The 6,282-nt window shown below is 40.5% G+C and overlaps 1 non-coding gene across 1 annotated transcript; it reads right to left on the reverse strand.

Annotated features, from left to right (window-relative positions):
* Window positions 1-2,038: 2,038 nt before the first annotated feature.
* On the reverse strand, window positions 2,039-2,145 carry LOC141610117 (small nucleolar RNA R71). Its single transcript, XR_012528011.1, has one exon. It is a non-coding gene; the product is annotated as a small nucleolar RNA R71 (small nucleolar RNA).
* Between the last annotated feature and the right edge of the window lie 4,137 nt (window positions 2,146-6,282).

The raw sequence follows: 6,282 nt of genomic DNA on the forward strand, positions 1-6,282 counted from the left end.
GTGACCATAATTGGCGCATATTTAGCCCCCGAATTAGCTTTGTTTCCATGCTTTTTAATGCTTATTTGGGTCATTTCTTATCTTTAGTTCTTTGTTTTGCATATTCTTTGAGATTTTGATCCCTTGGTAGGAAAGGAGTAAGAATCTTGCATTTTCATGGCAAAACGAGGCTAAATTGATTGTATTCAATGACCAAGCATCAAGAAGAGACAAGACTAGAAGGCCTTTGTACATATCATAGTAGAAGAACAATGTTGAGAAAGGATCCTTGCGTCCCCAAGGAAATCCCCAAGGAATTTATGAAGAAAAGGGAAGAAAAAGAAGAAGAATTGACGCTGACCAACAATCCGAAGTTTTAGTTCTTTAATCTCTCTTTTGTTCATCCTTTATTTTGGGTAATTGAAGAATATTTTGGGTTATTGTTGGGAGATTGACAACCTCTCAATCAAGCATTCAAGTACTTCTTTTATCTTTGCTTTATTATTGGAATCATTAGTAGGTATAATCTCTTAATCCCTTTTTAATTATTGTTAATTACTTTCATTTATTCATCATGTTTCATATTGTTGGTATGATTGACAACCTTGCTAGCATGATCAACATGATAATGAGTGAGTAGTCTCTTAGCTAGGGTTAGTGGGTGATTAGGGGAAACCAACATGGGGAATGATTCATGCTTAAATTAATATGCTTTCATGTTTTATTTGCTTGCTTGTTTTGATCTCAACTCATGCACATGTTATATTTGATGAAATGCTAAGCCTATGAATCCTTGCATTTACTATCATCTTCTATCTTTTCAATGAGACTTGTAAGACATAACCCAACTCGAGTCTCATTAGACCATGCATGTTGTTGAGTAGGGAAGATTAAGTCGACTTGTAGGTGTTGTACAATCTAATCGATTCGGCTCCGGGACCCAAACTTTCCTAGGATTGTAAGATATAACCCAACTCAATCCATCACAACAATAATTGCTTGCTTATAATTTGAGAACATGTTTGTATGATCATATCCCATGATTCCCCTATGATCCCATGACACCCTAGTGCCTTTAATCAATTGTTTACACCCCTTTAATTCATCTTGCTTGTTTATTTTCATTGCTATTTTAGTTTAGTAACCTTCTACATCAACCCAATTTGTGACACCCCTTAGACACCACTAGTTTCAATAGAAATCTCATTTCAACTCCCGTCCCTTGGGATCCGACCTTTACTTGCCTCTATACTAATTGTAGAGTTGTTTGTGGAGCTATAAATTGTGTTTTGATTCGACCGTGACCAACGACCACATCTTAATTTGTGAACACTTAGCGGGATCGCATCAAAAATGGCGCCGTTGTTTGGACGGTGTTTGTTTGATTTAGATTTCTTTTTATTGTCATTAGTTGTGTCTTTCTTCGCCTTGAGGAAGTAAAACTCCTCAAGGTTTGTTCTAATTGTTTTCGAGTTGTTTGATATTTTGCATGTCTAGAAGGTTACAAGGTGATTTGTTACCTTTTGACCGTGAAATCGAAAGAACCTTGACGAACAATAGGAGAGTTGTTAGGAGGAATTTAAGAGGTATTAGTGAAGTTGTTCAACCCACTAGTGAGTTTGTCAATCCTTTCGCAATAGAAGGAGAAGAAAACCCATTACACAATACCCCACAAAATCCACCTACAATGCCAAAATTCTCGTCACACTCCGTACCCACCGAGGAGAATCTACCAAATGGTACTCCTACGCCGCAACATCTAACCGGAAATTTTATTGCCAAGTCCGCCTTCATCCAATTAGTTGAGAGGAGCCAATTCGGGGGGATGCCTAGTGAGGACCCTCATTCTCATATGGAAACCTTTTGCGACTATTGTGATGCAATCTCTCAAACGGGCGTGACTCAAGACCAAATTAGATGGGTCTTATTTCCTTTTTCCTTAATCGGCACCGCGAAGCAATGGTTGAAGGGCCTTGATAAGGCCACCCTTGGAATAGATTCTTGGAAGAAGTTGGCTCTAGCTTTCTACAAAAAATTCTACCCACCGGAAAAGACTAACATGCTAAGAGCTCAAATTACTGGTTTTAAGCAAAGGGATGAAGAGTCTTTGTATGAAGCTTGGGAGCGGTTCAACGGAATTTGTCGCTCATGTCCTCACCATGGACTTAGCGAATGGTTTTTGGTGCAACAATTTTGCAATGGTTTATATGAAGATTCTAGGAACATTCTCAATATGGGATCAAATGGAATGTTCACCGAAGTTGATGACAATCAAACATGGAACAAGATTGAGGAAATGGCGGTCCATAACTCACAATATAGTAGACCTCGCAAGGCTACTAGAGGAGGAAAGCATGAAGTGGACTCCGTGACTCAATTGGGTGCTCAACTTAGTGCTCACATTGACACAATCAACTTGAAGTTTGAACAAGCTATGGCTAGACTTGAGGAAAACTCAAAATCATCGAAGCATCATGTTAATGCCATGACGGCATCCTCATCAATCCCAAGTGGGATATGTGAGAATTGTGGAACTTTGGGACATGACCAAGGTGAATGTAGGGGAACAAATGAACAAGTGAATGCTTTCCAAGCATATAAGAGTGGTACCCCTTATTCCAACTTTTACAATGAAAACACCAAATTCCATCCAAATCTCTCATACAAAAGCCAAAATGTTCAAAACCCTCAAACAACATACACTCCACCACCCATGAGAAACCAAAATCAAAGACCCTTTTACAATCAAAACCAAGGTTACCAAAATCAAAATCCATACAATCACCAAAATGACCAAGGCTTTGATGTCCAAAAAGCGGTCCTCCAAATGTAAAAGAATCAACAAGACTTTTTCACTCAAATGCAAAAAGATAGCCAAGCAAAGGAAACCACCATCAACAACATTCTAGCTCACACCAAGATGTTGGAAACACAATTGACTCAACTAGCATCTTCAAGCTCACAAAGACAAAAGGGGCAATTACCACCTCAAAGTAATCCCCCTAGACATGAAACGGTTAGTGCCATTCACTTGAGAAGTGGTACAAGATATGAAGCACCGAAGAAGCAAGTTGAGGATGAAGTTGTGGAAGCTAGTGAAAAGGAAGAAATTGTGCAAAACTCCAAAGATGGAGAATCGTCAAAAGAAGAAAGTTCAAAGAAAAATGAAGACAAGGCCAAGGAGAAGGAGCCCATTGTGATTAGACTCCCTTTTCCAAGTCGTCAAGACAAGCCCAAATTTGATGATCAACTTGGAAAATTCATGGAAATTGTGAAGAATTTGGAAGTCTCAATTCCTTTCACGGAACTAATCAATCACGTGCCGGCCTATGCGAAATACATGAAAGATATCCTCACAAAGAAGAAGTCAATCCGGAAGCTTGAGACTATCGCCTTCACTAAGGTGAGTAGTGCAATACTTCAAGGGAGTTCACCTCCAAAGTTAAAGGATCCGGGAAGCTTCTCAATACCGTGTACCATTGGCGACACAACGATCAACAAAGCCTTATGTGATCTAGGGGCTAGTGTGAGTGTCATGCCGTACTCGGTGAGTAAAAGGTTGGGGATGGGAGAGCTTAAATGCACCAACATCACACTCCAAATGGCCGATAGATCGACGAAGACACCGTTAGGGATATGGGAAGATGTCCCCGTGCGAATTGGGAAGTTTTTCATCCCGGTGGACTTTGTCATTGTTGATATGGAGGAAGATTCCAACATTCCAATCATCCTAGGAAGACCTTTCCTACACACCGCCGGTGCGGTGATTGATGTGAAACATGGTGAGCTCACTCTAGAAGTGGGAGATGAAAGCATAACTTTTAATCTTGACAAGACTATGAGAGCTCCTCGTTTGCATGAACCATGTTTCATGATTGATCATTATAGCCGAAAGGATGAAAGGAAGAAATCGGAACTCCAATGGAAGAAGAAAGTTGAAGATGCTCCATTCAAAGAGCAAGAGAATTGTGACAAGGAGAGCTTGCAAAGCTCATCAAAATCAACCAAGGAAGAAGAGGATGGCCTCATTGGCCAAGAGAAGAAATTGGGAGAGTTGTCTCCATCTAAGCAAGAGATTTTCAATGATCAACTCAATGAAGTTTGTGGTCTTTGGGACGACGAATTTGAAGGGATTTTTAATCCCTACATTGGTAATGCCATCGATCAAGACCAACAACAAGGGCCACGGTCTATTGAGAACCTCTACCATGATAATGAACAAGCTTTTGATTACTTCTTCAAGGTGTTGAGTAACATCAACAACACCTTGAACATGCCCCCTTGACATCTCATCAAGAATGAGAGTTTGGTGGAGTCCTCCCTAAACCACCACTTGTAAATATTTCTAACTCCCTAACTTACATTTCAATTCTTGTATTGCATTTTTGTCATCTTTGGATTTTTATTTACTTTGATCAAAATAATTGTCATGTTTGAGAGAAGTGAGGGAGGGACTAACGATTTCAATTGATGTGTAGTGCTTCTAGCTTAGTGTGGGGATGGCAATTGCCTAGGCTATCCATGCCTTAGTAGTGCCCCCACAATGACGAACACAAGACTTGAAGAAAGAATGAAAGAACGGTATGGGAAATGCAGTGTGCACGAATGGAACTGAATCCGTGTACACAGGGGAAGAATCCGAGCGGATTCCTGAGAATCCGCCCGTCTTACAGAATCCGAGCGTATTGTAGAAAAGACGCCCGTCCTGAACTGAGCTAAATTTTGAAAATTTCTTGACTGTGACTGAATCCGGGCGTCCTGTGAAGAATCCACCCGTCTTGAAGAATCTGTCCGTCTTGTAAGAAAGACGTCCGTCTTTGCAGCTGAGGAAAACAAGCAAAATTCTCTGGACTGAAATCCGTCCGTCTTTAAGCAAATCCGCCCGTCCCGTGTTCAGCAAATCCGAGCGGATTGTCACAAATCCGCCCATCTTTAGGCGAGTTTTGCAAAGTTCAGAAAGAGCAGAATCCGCACGGCTTGGGCAGAATCCGCACGGATTGCCCCTGCAGATTCGAAAATTTCGGTCTCTTTAAAACCCCTCCCACCTTCATTCATTCATTCATTCATTCATAAACACTACCCACAACATCAAAACCCTCATCCTCTCCATCACAAAAACAAAAACCCTCAACAACATTCACCAAATACAAATCAAACCATCCTTCCAACAACAAATCAATCACTCCTTCTTCAACAAAAATCAAAACCAAGAACAAAATCTTCAACCTTTGAGTCGATTTTTGATTTCATAAAGGCAAAGCCTTTCACCTTCAAATCGATTTGGGCATACTACAAATTGAAGATTTTTCATTCTTTTCTTGGTTAGTTCATCAATGGCAAGGACTAAGGGAGCAACAAAGGCAACAAAGGCACCAAAGGCTAAGGCACTCTCACAAAGGCAAAAGGCTCTTCAAACAAAGAAAGCATTGGCTATGGTGGTAGCAACACTAAACTTGGAAGTGCAACATCAACAACAACCTTCTATGGGAGCAACAACACCTTCTACTCCGGTAATTGATCAACTTTTGCATTATCCGGAGGTAACTTTTATTTCCGATACCCATAGAAATACCTTTGTCAAGTTTGCTATGAAGTCATTACAATCCACCAAATTCATATGTGAAGATACCTTACAAAAATTGGGTGTTCTTGAACAAACAAAAGCCTTTTTCAATGCCATGGGGTTGAAGAAATTGTTTGAAACAAGGGAATTGACATACCCCTCCCTTACCTTGGAATTTTTAAGTTCTTTGAAAGTCACCAAAGTTGAGAATAGGGAGAATCTCGAGTTTCGTCTAGCTAATGTTAGTAGACGCATTACCTTTAGGGAATTGGGTGAAATTTTGGGTCTTAGTGATGAACCAAGTTATTTTAAGAGTTATGGAAAGTATGACCCCGAACCTCTTTGGGAGGCAATCTCCGGGAAGAAATTTGAGGATTTTCATGCGAGTCGTGCTCTTTTGGTCCACCATCCGGGCATAAGAGTATGGCACAAGGTCGTGGGTAACACCATAATTGCTAGGAAAGATACCAACCATTTCACAAGACTTGATTTTATTCTCCTTGAATCGGCTTTGAATATCGGAAGAGTGCACACCAAGCCTTACAATTCTTTGAGGCTCTTGGTAGATAGATGGCTCAACATTGATTGTGGGAAGAAGGGCACGACCGTTATTGTCAATGGCGGCCTAGTTACACTCCTAGCCAAGCACTTTGATCCTAACTTCAATAAGGATAACAAGTACAAAGCAAAGGAGGGTGGCCATCTTGTTGATATGCATACTATGATTCACAAGTTCAAGT

The sequence above is a fragment of the Silene latifolia genome, chromosome 10 (genome assembly GCF_048544455.1).
Source record: "Silene latifolia isolate original U9 population chromosome 10, ASM4854445v1, whole genome shotgun sequence".
Lineage (NCBI taxonomy): Eukaryota > Viridiplantae > Streptophyta > Magnoliopsida > Caryophyllales > Caryophyllaceae > Silene > Silene latifolia.